At 55.4% G+C, this 15,708-nt stretch overlaps 1 protein-coding gene across 3 annotated transcripts in view; it reads left to right on the plus strand.

Annotated features, from left to right (window-relative positions):
• Window positions 1–15,708, plus strand: part of NDST1 (N-deacetylase and N-sulfotransferase 1) — a 54,805-nt gene that overhangs the window by 11,741 nt on the left and 27,356 nt on the right. The window contains exon 1 of one of the 3 annotated variants that reach the window (XM_059417175.1): window positions 6,997–7,071. The exons of the other annotated variants lie outside the window; for them this stretch is intronic. The gene's annotated coding sequence lies outside the window, so the exon portion shown is untranslated. Of the gene's footprint in view, window positions 1–6,996; window positions 7,072–15,708 lie in introns of those variants that run through there. 3 annotated transcript variants of the gene reach the window in all.

Raw genomic sequence — 15,708 nt, forward strand, 5'->3', positions numbered from 1 at the left:
GTTCTGGGTACAAGGAAAAGGCGCGGAACTTTAAAAAATTGCATGTAGATTTCAGTCCCCCGTCTTTGGTTCCTTCAGTCAAAGGTACAGCCTCCCTCTCCCCAGAAGGCACAGACATGGGGCTCTGTAGCCAGGTTTTGAGGACCTTGTCTTAACTCTTAAAGCCCCAGGCTGGTAGGGAGGACGCCTGGAAGGCAGCTGTGCTTCATGTCAGCAAGCTCCTTTCCGTCTCTGGGCTTCTCCTCTGCCCTCTGTGTGCTAACATACTGGGCTCCTTTCAGTTGTGGCTGAAAGAGCCTTATGAGCCATCCTTGGAGAAGATGACAGTGGGGATCAGCATAGGAGCCAGTGTCTGGGTGGGGATGAGGGCCCCTGTCACTGGGCCAGGCCCAGAGAGCGTTCACATATCTCAGGTAATCATGGGAAGAGGGAGGCTAGAAGCCAGGGCCAGAGTGGACAGGGCCTGTGCTCTGGCTGTCAGGCCCCACAGGGAGGCCCGAGCGCAGGGAAGTTGGAGGTCTAGCCTGTGTGGCCCAGTGAACTGGCACAGGCTGAGGGGTGCCCCAGTGTGTGGTCCTGTGACAGGCAACCCAGGGCTTCAAGTTCAGGCCTCGATAAGCCATTTACAGGTGGGTAAACTGAGGTACATAGAAGAAGGGACTCTATCAGTGTCGCACATGAGAGCATAGAAAGTCGGGCCCAGATTCAGGTGATCTGACTCCCAGGCAAGGCTGCACTCCTGTGTCCCCACCTCCCTCTGCAGGGTTAATGCCAGATCACCGAGCGGGATAATAGTCTGATTGTCTGTGTTGACCTCCACAGTAGGGCCTGGAGAAGTGAAGCCACCACCGTCACAGCCACCCCAGAGGCATGAAACCGGTTGGATGTGCAAATTATCCCTCATATATTCTCCATTTCATTTTTTTCTTCCTTAAGCTGTCTCTGATGGGCCGGCCCCCTTGGTGCCCGTTTCCGCCTGGCACCGGGCTTCATGCTCTTTATTCTGAAAACAAAGCTTCCTTCTGATGGCCCTCCCACTGGGACAGGGAAAGGGCAGGCGTGGCACTGGGAGGCCCTCCTCCGCCTCCTCTTACTGGGATCATGGGGTTTTGTCAGATGCTGGACCTGGGACCCGGCAGCACTGGGGGGCTGGGAGAGCAGGGATCCACCCCATGGGCCCCGCCATTAAGCCCAGAAGTTCTCCCCCAGTGGCCAAAAGGGTGGGCAAATGTACCAGACAGGAATCAAAGTAAAGCCCTGCTCTGGTCCAGGCAGTCAGTTGTCCCAGCACAGGATGGAGGTCTGGCCAGGAGCTGTTCCTGTGACAACCGTCAGGGTTTCAGCTGACACAGGTGATCAGCCTCCAAGTGACATTGGTCTCCAGGGGCTGCAGAAGCCAAAAGAGATGTGCAGATGAGGGAGGCAGTAATCCCTCATCCAACAATTTTTTTTTTCAAGCATTGACTTTGTTCAGGCAGTTTTTTCTTATCCTGGGACATGGCAGCGAACAAAACAGACCAAGTCCGTGTTTGGGACTCAGGGCTGACATTTCTGGCGGTGAGGTAGAATCAGCAAAGCAACAAACACTGGTTCAGTACTCGCTATTTGTCAGGTGGCAAGAGGCCCCAGGAGGAGAAATAAAGCTTGGTTTGGGGGTAGAAAGAGTGATTTGAGCAAGTGACTCTGCTGTGTTGGGTGGTAGCGGAAGGTCTCCAGAGAGAGGGACAGCAGGCTCCACGAGGGTGGGGGAAGCCATGGTATTTCTGGGGAAGAGCATTTCAGGCACAGGGAACAGCCACGCAAAGGCTTCGAGGCACAGGAAGGAGCTGGTGTGCCTGGGACGGAAGGAAGAGCCATCCTGGCAGGAGATGGGGCCTGAGGGAGTGTGGAGGAGCAGACTGCTGGGCCCTCTGGCCCCTCCAGAGGTTTTTGCTGTTCTGTGTGAGGAAAGGGAAAGCTGCTGAGGACTTGGGACTAGGGTCATACTCCCTTCAGCACACATCGGGGAAGGATCGACTGGGCCACAGCCTGAGAAGAAGTAGGGTACCTGGCCGGGAGGCTTCTGTAGTCACACGGATGAAGAAGGGCTCGGGGTGACCACTGGGCAGAGGCCACCAGAGGTCAGATTCTGGATGGATTTTATAGCATAAGCTGATGGATTAGGTGTGGGGTGTGAGAGGAAGAGGGTGTCCACAGCAAAGACTCTGGCCTAAAGGACTGGAGGGATAGTGTTGTCATTTACCAAGACCGGGAAGGCTGTAGGGGACAAACAGGTTTGGGGAGAGAAATGGAGATTTCAGGTCAGATGTATTAAGTTGGAGCCCTGGCTGGAGTGGTGGGGCACATGGCTGGTGCCTGCACCAGTGATCCCTGCATGGGTGTGGGGGGGGTGCCCTCCCAGACTGAAAATCTCTCAAGAACAAATGTTCTGGGCCCTTCATGTTCTTTTCGCTCTTCGCAAATCTGCTCCTGCTTTTCCCTTCTGAGGAAAAAGGCAGTTTCTGAGGATTCATTGTCATGGTGGTCCTAGCCTTTCTGCCCAGTGTGCCTCTTGTGGGGGGGCGGTGGAGGGGAGCTCTGGAGGCCTCAGGCCTCAGGCCTTGACCAGGCTCTGCTGCCAGTAGAAAGAGCTTTCACTCTGTGCCTTGGTTTCCCCTCTTCTACACAGAAGGGTTGAGCTGGGCCTCTGAGGGTGGCAGGGTGTTCTTGAGGAGGCTGGATTGTACGGCACCTTAGAACCCAGGCTTGGAGTCCAGATAACGGGTGTGAATCCTTGTTCTACCACTTGGCTGTGAGACTCTGGGCCAGTGATAGAACCTCTCTGAGTCTTAGTTTCCTTATCTGTGAAAACAGGCCAACCGCAGTAACTTGTCGGTGTTGCCGTGAGAGTTAAATGGGAAAATCCCCACAAAACTCTTAGCTAAGGCTCTGGATATCCCATACTCTGTTAAACACAGGCTTTTAGTCCCAGTGACCTGGGTGGTGGGTCAGGTTAAAGGGTTTTGCCCGGTGACAGTAGGAGCCATGGAAGGTTATGGAGTAGGAGCATGCGACGTGTGTGGTTTTAGGGAAGCCGTGAGTGTGGGGACTTGGCCTGAGTCCTCTTGCTAAGTCCCTGACTCCTCCTGCCTGCCAGAGTGAGAACTGAGGGCCAGGCCCACTGGACTTGCTTGCCCTTCCCCAGCTGAGGGTCCTCACAGACGGCATGAACAGCCTCCGCCTTGCATAGGTCACTCGGGGACAGGATGATTATTTCTCTCAAGTTCTCCTGCAGGACCCCTTGTGTGTACTTCCCAGTGGCTGACTCAAGGGAATATGAATGTGGGGCTTTGAGGGGTGGGTGACATTAAGGGGACTTGAGTTACACGGAGTGCTCTGGACAGGGCCAGTGGGGACAGGGAAGGCTGGGAGTGGCATTCCGCGGGGCACTTGACTGTGCCCTCAGTTCCTGGTCTGGGTCCAGGCTGGGTGGTGCTTTGCTCCAGTGGAGCCGTGGAGAGGTTGACAGCGGGTGGAGGAATGCGGCCCCTCAAGACCCACACTTCACTGGTGCCCAGGCATGCCGGCTGAGCCCTGGGCTTTTGCAAGCCTGTTTCTCGGCAGCTGAGCCATGCCAGGACAGCCAAGGACATTTCAGAGACCCCAGGGCTCACAGCCAGGCTGTCACCAGGCATTGCTTGTTTTCCCAGGGTCCGAGTGATTTTAGGGCTGGAGGGGAGCTCTGGAGATACTCCAGGGACTTTGCTTACAGCGGGTAAATTGAGATCCAGAGAAAGCAAGGCACTTGACCAAGGTCTCACAGGGCCGCCTCCCTACTATCTGTCACCTCCCTCTGTTCCCATGTCCTTTGCTGAGATTCCTGGCCTCCTGCCCGGATGTTTGTAACAGCCTCTGTCTTGTGGGCTCTCTGAGAGCTTTGTTTGTCTTCCTATTCTCATACTCTTGCCTTAACCTGCCAGGCACACAAGCTGTTTGTGTCTGGTGACCTCTCCCCTCGGGTCCCAGACAGAGCAGTGCAAGGTGGAGGTTCTGAGCTTAGACCCCAGAGCCAGTGCTGCCCCCTTCTAGCATGGTGACCTGGGCAAGGTGCCCATGTTCAGAGCCCCAGCAACTCTGTGAAGTGAAACCAGTAGTACTTCGTTTATGAGGATGGTTAAATGAGATAGTATGTGAAACGCCGGATATAAATGGAGTGAACTCTCAGAAATGGTCATTGTTGTAAGTGCTGGTTGAACTGAAAGTCAAGGGCATGAAGGAGTCGACAAAGCTCTGGACCGGGGGGGCACAAGAGGTGGGCTCCAAGTTCACTCTCAAACACTGCCTCGCAATGTGTGTGTGGGGACATCACCCCTCCCCCGGGAACCCCATTTTCCTCATTGGGGAAAGACGGAGGAGATCACCGCTGTTTTTACGAGGTTGTCCTGTGACACTAAAGCAATGGCTGTGAGAAAGCTTTGCATGTGTATAATGATTTCAAAATGGCCCGGCAGGGGCCACAGTGTGCTGTCAGTGACGAAGACACTGCAGCGATGGTGGTGGACAACTGGCTGGGCCGGAGACTGGTCAGTCTGCAAATGCTCAGCTCCCACGCAGGCTTCCCTTCCCTGCCCGCCTGCTCCCGGCCCCCACCAGCCTGCCTTTCACACAGTAGCCTCATTGCTGCACAGTTAGAGGTGTGGGAGGTGCAAAGACCTGCTGGCATCTTCCAGGCCCTTGGGTTTTGGGTTCTCTGTGGCTGATGCCATGGAATGCAGGATTACAGCCAGACACTGGTTCGAATCTCAGCAAAGCACTGGGAGCCTTAGCAATGCTTAACTTCCATGATCCTCAGTTTCCATACCTGTGAGAGGAGGCGCTAATGAAGTAGAGGCCAACCATCCAGCAGAGGACCAGCACGTGGTTATATTCGGTTCGGGGGAGGGGTTTGTATAATGTGTTTTCTGCCTGGAGTTTATGGACTCACGGGTTTATGGATGGTGGGAAGTGGGGGCCGCTGTGCCCACCTCTGGGGATGAGCTGCAGAGGTCAGTCGCCTAGCTTGGAGCCAGGAGGGCCTTTGGAGCCAGCTGGAACTGTCCATTTTGCGGGTGATTGGGGCAAGTCCTGGAAAGGAGCAGGTGCTTGCTGGGGTCACTGGTGGGTTAGAGGGGAGCTGGGCCTGGGGTCAGGCAAGTGAGACACCTAGAGGCACACCGTAGGGAGCCCTCAATCTCAGGAGCCCCTGGGAGCTGGTGCTCACGTTCAGCCCTGGGCAGGTGCACAGCAACATCTGAGAATGGGTGCCACCTGCCCGTCCATGCCTGCTGCCTCGCCAGCCTCGCCGGCCTCGCTAGCCTCGCCGGCCTCGTTGTAGCCAGGGCTAGGACTGCACCTCCAGTCTCCTGATACCAGGAACTGATTCCTGAGCCTTAGAAGTGCGGGGACACCTGTAAGGCACCTTCTAAGTGGCTCACTGAGTCCCCCTGGGCCCCTTTAAAAGGAATCTGCAATAAGTAGGTCACCGGGCGCTTTCACTCAGTCCGTGCTCTCTGGTTTCTGGGCTCCAGAGAAAGTGAGGCCCTCCCACCTGGCTCCTCTCCCTTCCCCTTCCCTACCAGCTGTGCCTCCATGGAAGCATGTGGGTGGGGGACTCCTGTCGTGGTGACAAGCCCCAGCAAGTCTAGAGGGACGAGGCCACTTCCGTGTGTGTCCCGAGTGAAGCCTCCCGGGTCTCAGCAGGCCTGCGCTGTGCCCACCAGGCCTCCAGGTGATCAGGGAGCATGTGCCGCGCTAAGTGACTCAGAGCTTTCCTTTCCTCTTTATTGCCCCCAACACATCCAGCTGCCCTCGGCTCTGGCCACAGGGCCTGGAGCCTTTTCGGTTTCCCTAAGGCTTTCTTGTCTTGTGGGCAGCCTAGTCCATGCCCCCCATGGGGGGCAGTTTCTCCATCACCTCTGCTGCGCCTGTTGGCTGGGCCTTGGGCAGCCATGAAGAGGTAGTCAAGGCCTCTGCTCCCTGCAGGGGTTCTCAGTTTTCATGCAGGGCTGGAAGGGTCCTGGGCCATCGTTGTGAGGTGACATAGGGGCGCCTGGATAATCAGCCCAGCCTCCATCCCAGGCCCACACATAAAACACTCCATCTTTTTCCCTACTGGAAAAAGGGCCTGAAATCCTGCTGTTAGCAAATAGCCTTGTGCTTTCCTTGGTGTCTTCTAACAAGGCAGGTTCCCTCACAGGTGGGCAGTCTCACATGTTTGCTGCTGCCGAACAAAGCCAAGCTAGCCTGGCCCCTTTGCAGCTGCGTGTGTGACCGTGGCCTAGTTGCTTCTCCTCTCTGGGCTATGTCAGGCCCTTTTTACCCCACACCTCAACATGCTGGCGTGGGTTCTAGGCCTTTTATAACCTGGCAGTTACCCTGCTTCTTCCTCTGCTGGCCGGGGCAGTAGGAAGAACCCGCCAGCTGAGTTGGCATGGGGGCCAGGCCCAGAAGCCGGGGTCACAAATGCTTTGACCGCCAGCTGGTGCCAGTAGACCGTATCAGGCCTTCTTCCTCTCTTTCTCAGGATGCGTGGGGAAACTGAGGTCTGAAGGGGGAAGGGCCTTGTTTGGATCACGTTGGAAGCCCGACAGAGCTGCACTGTCGCAGTCTCTTCGGGTGTTGGCTGCTGCCTTTCTTGAGAGCGTCTGGAGGGCCCATCAGCCCGAGGGCCAGGGACATGCCTTCTCCCCTTCCATGTAAGGCGCCTTTCTTGGGGAGAGGGCGGCTCTGCCTGGGTGTGGGGCAGAATTGGGCAGGACGTCTTCTTCCTGAAGTCCAGGAGGGAGGGGGGTTGGTGGCCTCCAGCAAGGAACTGGTTAGTGAGGGGCCTGGAGGCTTCTGGCAGGGATGGCGGGGATCTCCATTGGTGGCTGGGCTCAGGGCGCCCCAGGGCCACCCCACCCTCTCTCCCTCCCAGGGCGAGGGCTGGGCCGAGAGTAATGCCATTTGTCCTAGCTCAGGGATTAGGTGCGGTGGTGTTAAGTGAGGAGTGTGTGGCCATTAAGAGGGCGCACTGAAGAGAAGCGGAGCCCAGCGCTGCTGCCTGGACATCTGGTGGGTCTCGTCATTCTCTCCCCGGCCTTCCTGTACCCTCTGACCGGGGCCCCTCGCCCCCTCCCTCCTGTCCAGTCTTCCCAGGTCTGTCAGGACGTGTGTGCGCCTGCATGTTCACAGCCACACGGGAGGGGGCCGCTTGGCCTCCAGGCCGGACACTGGACCCTGCCTGCGTTTAGGACCGGAGCAGCTTCCTCAAGTGTCCCAGCCCCCGGGACCGCCCCAGCGAGATGGTTCAGGGCCGACAGGGTGGGTTCCAGATGGAGTAGAAGGATGTGGTGGGAAGGAAGGACTCCGTTTATCTTTATTTAGCTTTTACCTTGTAGCTTCACTGGAGCGGGGCAAGTCCATGGGCCCCCTGGAAGCCAGTAGGTCTGAGAGGTAATGGCTGACTGCAGAGCCGTGGGGCGTAGCTGAAACAGTGAGGTCCCAGGGGGCTCAGGAAGTCACATTCGTGACTTTGGTCCTGTCCGCACTGTGCAAACCACGGCATGTCAAAGCCAGAAGGACCCCCGAGAAAGTTCCCATGTCCTTGTTTTGTTGTGTGGTGGGTGACGGTCACAGCCATCCTGATTTGTTTGGAACATGGTATGGTCTCTGTCTAGGGGGAGCTCATGAAGAGTTGTTACAGATTCTCAGAGGGTTCTGTAACCCCAGGATGTCACAAATGTCTGTTCCAGTCCACATCCCTCATTGTCCAGTAGAGGAAGCAGGGGCTAGAAGTAGGGAAGGGTCTTGTCCAGAGGTGCATGGGGAAGCACGTGGAGGGCTTGGGATGCCGGTGTGGACTCCAGGAACCACGTGGATTTTGGCTTTTGCGTCTGTGAGATGGAAGACCACCCCCCCCACCGACATTGCCTGTTTCTTGGAATCTCTCAGGGGGCATCCGGTGACCTGGGGTGGGCACACGGAAGGACGGAGACTGGGGCTGCCTGGCATTGCCCAGCTCTCCTGCTGGGGTGGCAGGCAGGGTGGGGCAGGTGTATGGGGCATGAAAAACTTGTTTCTACTTCACTGGGAAGAAATGGTGAGTAAATGAGGTCATGATAGTACCTGGTGTGCACCAGACCTGTGAAGCAAGATGGTCACTGTTGTCCTCTGAGCTCGCTCTCCAAGTTGACATCTCCTGCTTCTGACTCTCACTCCTGCCTCTCTCTCTTCTTCCTTCACATGAGACCTTTGCCTGGGGTATTGGGGCAGCCCCCTTTCTCATGTAGACACCTGCTTGTCAGAGATGACAGAGGCCCCTGGGGACAAGGGAAGCTGAAGGCCCTCTGGCTGAGGTCTTCTTGCCTTTCTGGGAGTCTGTGGTGTCCTTCCTGGCCAGTGAAGGCTTTCCCATCCCTGGAGAAATTGGGTCAGTCTGTGTTTACACAGCTGGGGCTGGTGATTTGCGGGAGGCCTCAGACCTGGGTTAAGAATGGTGTGGAATGCTGGGCATGAGGACTATAGAGGGGCTACAAATAGGGGCCCCAAGGTGAGCTGGCTTGGAGTCATCCTAACCGCTGCCCAGCTGTGGGACCTTCAGTCAGTTGCTTAGCCTCTCTGAGCCTAAGTTTCCCCGGCTATAAAGTTTGTGTATCAGTGACCCCACTTCTCAGGGTGTGAGGGTTGGGTGTAACAGATCAGGGGAAGCTCTCATCACAGTCCCAGTGAGTTACCAGGAGCTCAGCCAGAACTGGCTGCTGTCAGCGAGGGAGGTTATGATATTTGCAAGGAAATATCATTCCATTTCTTTTGAGTGCCTATGATCTGAGCCTAAGAAAAATGGGAATGGATTTGGCACTGTCACAGATGGATTTGCGGGCTGAGGGGAGAGAGCCCTATTTGGGGAAGCTTCTTGGGGGGAGCGTGCCCTGTGATGGCCTGCCCACCCCGGTCTGTGTTAGGAGCTTCAGCAGGGACTGGAGGCCAGTGGGTCCTGACCTGTCTTGCTCCTCACTCCGCCCCTCCCCATAAGCTGGTTGGTTTGTTCGCTTGGTAAACCCTTTTCTTTCTTCAGAGCCAGTACAAAGGTAAACTCCCAGCTCAGGCTTTGTTGGCGGAAAGACAAATTCTCAACAAGTGGGGTCTGAGTTCCTGAGGTCTTTTTTGTTGCGCATTCCGTGCTGTGGGGAACTCAGAACAAATCCCAGGCTGGGAACCGGGGAGGGAACCAGCACTTTATGCTTTGTTCGGTTGTTGATTGATGGATGATTTGTGAGTCTTCTTCCAAGACGGATCAGGAGAGGCTGCTTTTGATGTTAAAACACACATAAAATGGATGGAAACAAAAACAGAAAGAGCACCATACAAAGGGAGCAGAGAGTGGGACGTGCGGGGCAATGGTGAGAGCCGTGCCAGGGGAACCCGTGCAGGACGGGCCTGGGCTCTGGAGCCGGGCGGCCTGTGTGGGATCCCAGTCACCCACTCGTTAGCTCTGTGAGCTGGGGCAAGTCCCAGGCCCCCTCCAGGCCTCACTGTCCTCGTCTGTAATGTGAGGGGAAGGTAGGTCGGGGTGCTGTGGCACGGGTTAATAGCATAGAGCACAGGCGTATTTGTGTCTAATAAATGAAAGTTCATATTATTAATGCCATTTAGCTTGGAGATAGCTCATGGCAGATCCAAAAAGGGGAAGGGAACTGGCAGGGGCCCATTTCTCTTGAGCACCCGCCGTGGGTAGGAGAGCACTTCTGCTTTGGAGAGCCTTTGGTGAAGTCGGGGGACCTGTATTGTAGTCGGGGAGCAGCCGGCGTCTGGCAGCATGCGTCCGGCATTGCATGGTGGGACACAGAGCGCGGTAGCTCACCTAGGACTTTGAAATACAGCCGGCGGAGTCCAGCTCCGCGGCTGAGGCTGGCCGTGGAGGAGGATGGGCAGGGTTTTAATGGACAAGAAAATGAGTCTGGGTAGGTGGGGGTGGTGGCGGGGGGTCCTTTCCTCTCGGGGGGGGGGGGGTCTCTGTGTCCCTGCGTGTTCACAGCAGGGTGGGCTGCACGCTCTGCAACCCCGAGACTCAGAGCCAGACTGCCGACAGTCCCTGGGTGGCAGCCCTGGACTCCAGGGTGACTGATGGGCAGCAGCTTGGCCCGCAGCCAGGCGGCACTGCGGGCCTGTGGGGGATGGGGTGTGCGGTGAATTCCAGCAGAGGAAGGGATTTGCTTCTGGTTCGGCCTCCCAGGGGTGTCATTGGGCTGGAGAGACTCCGGCACAGCTGGGAAGCAAATGTGGAGGATTTTCTCTGCGCTGTATGTGGTGGGTGGGGCAGGCTGAGACTGGGTGGCTGGCGGAGCTGGGCGACTGCGGGGTGTGGCCGGGTGGTGGGTGGTGGTGTGATTGTGCTGGGGGTGTGACAGGCTGGGAGGGGCGGGGTCAGCTGTGGGGAGTGGCCCTGGGATTGCCTGTGGGGCTCCCCGAGCCTGGGCCGGCAGCCACCCCTCCTCCCCCAAGCCCGGGTGCCCATTCACAGACTTTTGAAGCTGTTTGCTTCCCACCCCACACTTGGCGCCTGTGGCCCAGATGGCTGAGATGACACCGCTTGAACATACCGGCACCCTGTGAGTCTGTGCATTCGTGTGCGTGTGAGTATGGGGGTATGGGGGCAGTGTTGGGAATTCCCGAGGCAGGAAATAAAATCGGGGCTCGGTGAATATGCGGGGCTGCAGGGACCTTCCTGCGTCTGCCCAGCAGCAGCAGCAGCACACCAGAGACACAAAACCTCGGGGCCCCCAAAAAAGCCTACATCTTCAGTGTCCAGTGCCACGCTTGGTGCCTCGTGCCGCTTAATAAGTACTGAAAAGAGGGGGTGGGCCTGGGCTTTTTGCTTGTCCCCACCTTCCAGTGTGCTCCCAAACCTGACCTCCTTTCTTCTCCGCCTGGATCCACTGTGGATTTGATCTGTGGCCTTGGACCAGGTGCTTCCCAAGCCTCAGTTTCCAAATCTGTGAAATGGCTAGTCATTGTATTAAGCCATATCACCCTGCGCCAGGCCCTGAGCTGTTTGATACACATTGTCTCTGTTAGTTTTGGCAGCAGCCCTGTGAGATAGTAATTGTTATGAAGCCTGTTTTCCACCTGGGGAAACCAAGGCTCAGAGAGGTTGAGGGATTTGCTCAAAGATCCCAAGGCTGGTAAATAACAGAGGCAAGGTTCAAGCCCAGGGAGGCTGGCTCCAGTTGGAGCCCTTCACCGTAAGGCCCGCAGCTAGCACACTGCCACCTCTCCCGATGGGTGGGATGCAACAGGGAATGACAGGTGCTGCCCTTCCCAGGAGGTTGGGTGCACACAGTAGACGTCGAGTCTGTGAAGGCTGCTTATTAGGTGCGCCTGCCCTAGGAAAGGCACAGGAAGCTGAGCCTCAGAGAGCTTGCGTTCTCAGAGAGCTCCTGGAGTCTACCTGACCATCTAGGGCAGAGCCAGACCCTAATTTCTCGATAGCTTGGTCTCTGGAAGGCCCTTGGCCTCTGCCTCCTTTCTCTCCAGGACCTGGAGAGGATTGTGGGGGAAGCAGAGCATTTTGGAGTTGGGGGTGGTGAGGGGTAAGGAGTGACTTTCAACTCCTGAGCAGTGGCCACAGTTACCGTGGTATTTCCCGAAAGTGCACCGTTGCCATGGCATCTCCATGACGACCAGAGCATCTCATTCATTATCCCCAGCACCTTGGCAGAAAGAGCTGGGCCTAGGGCTGGGAGAGCACAGTGGGAGCCTGGCTCAGGGCTCGAGGTCTCGGTCACTGAGGCCCCCTCCCACTGTCCCCTGTTGCAGGCAAGGTGTCCCTGCCAGGATCTGGAGCCGGCTGCTCTGTCTCCCGGGGTCTGGGTTCAAATTTCAGCTCTGTCAGGGACTAGCTGTGTGATTTTGGGCAAGTGACTTAACCGCTCTGAGCCTCATTCTCCTTGACGGTAAATGTAAATGATGACACTAGTAATTACAAGGCTTAGATGAGGTTAGGTGTGTAAAAGCACTAAACATAGTGCCCAGGCTTGTGGTAAGTGCTTGAAACATGTAGCAGTAAAAATAACAATGATGATGATTGTGACGTTATCACTGTTATTATTTTTATTATAAAAGGCCCTTAGGGAGACTCCGCATGGAGGAATGAAAGACCAAATTTGAAGTTAGGAAGGAAACCCATTTGAGTCAAGATTTAGCGGTTTTCTGTGTGACAGCAAGTCGTTTCGCTTTGGAGCCTCAGTCTCCTTATCTGTAAATTGGGAGTAATAACAGCTCATTATGCCTCATTCATACCTTGAATACTTAATTAGAACCTATGCCTGGGGAGAGCGGTGGGGGTTGCTGTAATGAATCAGACTTGTCCCTGCCCTTCAGGGCACCCAGGCGTGTGGGGAAAGAGGAGAAATGAAATTAGTATTTGTAGGGGGCCCTCCATGTGCCAGCTGCCAGAAGCCTGGCAGGGCCTGCCCCAGCATAGGTCAGTAAGTCCTCCTCCTGCTCCAGGATCTGGTGGCTCCAGGTTGCAGAGTTGTATATGGAAACACCTCGAGTCCACTCTGTGTGGACCTTACACCCAGGTGCACCCAGGGACTGGGCAGGAAGTCAAATGAGGGAAGGAGGAGGTCGGCTGTGGGACTCTATGGCCTCTGGGGATGAGTGCCCAGTGTCAGCAGAACATGCTCTTTTTAAAGAAAAGTTAGAAGTTCTAACTTCTATGTGAAATCTCCTGATTTTGAAATATTGATAATGAATCTCAAATTTAAGAAAAATGCTGTGCGAGCCAAAGAATGCACATTTGCATCCTGTTTTGGCCTGAGGGGCCTGGCTTTCCAGTTCCACTCTGTGGAGAGGGGATGGGGCCAGGCAGAAGCCTGAGGAATGGGACTTGGGGGCAGGAAAGGGGGTGGTGCATGGGGATGGCCTCAGAGAGGTGATGACATTGGAACTGGGGTCTTGAAGGATGAGTAAGTATCCCAAGGGGGATGGGGAGGCATTCCGGCAATGGGAACTTGGTGAGCACAGGCTTAGATGCATGACCAAGACTGGTGACTGGCTGGGCGAGGCTGGAGTTCAGGAAGACTGCTGGCAATGTCGCCAGCAAGACCCAGGCAGGGCCAGGGCATCAAGGGAGGGAGGGCACCGAGACCTCAGCCTCCAGCTGTCCTGGAGGACTTGGTGGCTCCAAGGGTATTAGAAACCCCCCAGTTCCCCATCCTTGAACCACAGGGGCCCTGGAATGCAGGCGCGTGTGGAGGGTCTCGAATGACTGGCTCCAGGCCCTCATGGGGGTTGCAGTGGTGGGGGGCAGTGCTGGAGGCTCCTCTTGCCAGCAGCGTCTCATGCTCCCCCGCCCCCCACTTCAGAGTATTTGGCTTCTCTGGGGACGGGCTAGTCGACCCACTTTCTTTCTCCCTTTACCCTCTCCTGAGCCTGGGCTTCGTCGCGGCTTCCTCCCTGGCCTCCTGGCCTCTTACCACATCTGACCTTTGCCCGTCCGTGTGGCTCCAGGGAAAGGCCACAGGCTCTGAAAATGGGGATTTGGGCTTCTGAGGACTGACTGTCAGAGGCTTGAGAGAGCATGGAGCTGACTTGACCGAGCTTTGTGGGCTCAGTTCTTGTCCACACTGGGCCTCCATTCACCAAGCAGCCAATGTGCACAGGGAGAGGGGCTGACCCCAATTTGGTGCTGTGTGCCGAGCACGGTCTGTGTGCTTTTTATGTGTCAACTCACTTAATTTTCACAGCTCTGGGAGCATGTCAGACTTTGCTGTTTTACAGATTAGGAAACTGGGAGCACCGACAAGTTAAATAACTTGCCCAAAGTCACACGGCTGCTGGGAGGCTGCGTGAGTGTGAATGAAGCTGGCTGCTTCCAGTCTGCATGTAACCGCAAGGCTTTCTTACAGTAGCACTTTAGGTCCTCTGGTGGGTTTGAGGGTAGGGGTCTGGATTCCTTGTAATTGTTACAGGATTTTGAAGCATATATGTGTATTCTTTATGGGAAAATGTTGTCAGATTCCCATAGGGGTCTAGGACCCCCAGATGCCTGAGACTGCTGGTTGCATCATTAACGGGGACACTGTAAGTCTGTTCATGCAATTGACCAAGGGCCAGTGATCATAGCATCTAGGCCTGCAGGGGAAGTACGGTTGGGTGGCTGGAGTGGCTAGATATCCTCAGGTGTGGTAGGCTGGCAGGGCACCAGCCAGGCGCTGTACCTCTCCACCCACTGTGCTGTGGTCCTGGACCCAAGGCCGAGAGGTGGGGCTCGCTGTGACCACAGGGCAGAGGGCTGCCCTTATCAGTGGGAAATGGGATGCAGTTGCAAAATGGGAATAAACAGGACTATCACCCCAGCCCTCCAGCTGTTCCAGGAAACCTGTTCCCTCTTGCTTTGCTCTCAGCTAGAGTGACAAGGAGTCCCTGGAAAGCTCGGCTGGGTCTCTTATCTCCAAGCTGAGGCATGTGCCTCTCCCTATTCCACCCACAGCCCCCCTCCCCCCAACTTGTTCTCCTGGTCAGTTCAGGTACCACTTCCTCCAGGAAGCCTTCCTTGATCCTGCTCCTCCTGAAGAGTTAAGTCCCCCTGAGTTCTCTCAAATGCCCTTCTCCCACTACCACACTCCTCCCCTGCATTGTAGGTGTCTGTTTTCTTGGCTACCTTGGGTTCCCCATGGTGCTGGCATATAGTAGGGACTGAATTGCAGAATATGGGAGGTGGGAGAGCCCCTCTGAGAATGACCCAAGCTCCTCTCTGACAGGCAGGAGGCCCAGAGAGGGGTAGGGGTGTGCTCTGAGTCACACAGCACGTCATTGGCAGAACTGGGAGTGGCACGGGTGTCTGGGACATATTCTCATTTCCCACTCCTGCCTCATGCTTCTGAGCACATCTTCTAAAAACATTTTTTTTTTTTTAAATTTTCACAAACGTGGTAAATGATGATTGTAGAAAATTTAGGAAACAAAAAGAAGAAAATAAAAATTATTCGGACATAATCATCATTAACATTTTGGGCTTTTTGTTGTTGTTGTTGGGATTTGGTACGAGTTTCTGGCTTACACATAACAATTTTTAACAGAAATGTGACCACGCAGACTGTTTTTATAAACGTTTTCCTCTTTAACAACATGTGTGGCAATTATATTTTTGTGTCAGTAAATGTCCTTCTTTCACATCTTGTAGAAGTGGTAAGTGGCTGCCTGGGATTCTGTCTGATGCTTGCATCATAGTTGCTAAGGACAGTCCCCTGTTGCTGGGCATTTGCTATTACAAGCAGCATGGGGATTCAGATTCTTGTGGGGAAATCATCACACATGCCTACAGTTACAACCCCTGCGATCGTAAGTTCCTAGAACTGCTTTTGTTGGGTCTCCGGTTTGCTGGGGCCAACACTCAGCACACCAGATAGTGTCTTGGGCCTGGGAGGGATTTTCAACATCTTCACCCCCTAGTCTGGGCCTGAGGATTCTAGTCACTCCCTGGCTGTGCCCACCCAGACCCTCAAGCCTTTTGTCCCCATCTCTCTCCTGCTGGCTTTCAGCAGCTGCTTCCACTCATGTGCAAGGGGGACTGGGTTTGGGTGTGTGGTCTCCATTGACTTTCCAGTGAGACCAATACGGGTGGCCTGCTCTGGGCAGAGGATAGAGCTGAAGGGGACCCAGGAACCCCAAGTTCCGCCTGATGAGGCGGCTGAGCCCATTCAG

Source organism: Mustela nigripes, chromosome 12 (genome assembly GCF_022355385.1).
Source record: "Mustela nigripes isolate SB6536 chromosome 12, MUSNIG.SB6536, whole genome shotgun sequence".
NCBI lineage: Eukaryota > Metazoa > Chordata > Mammalia > Carnivora > Mustelidae > Mustela > Mustela nigripes.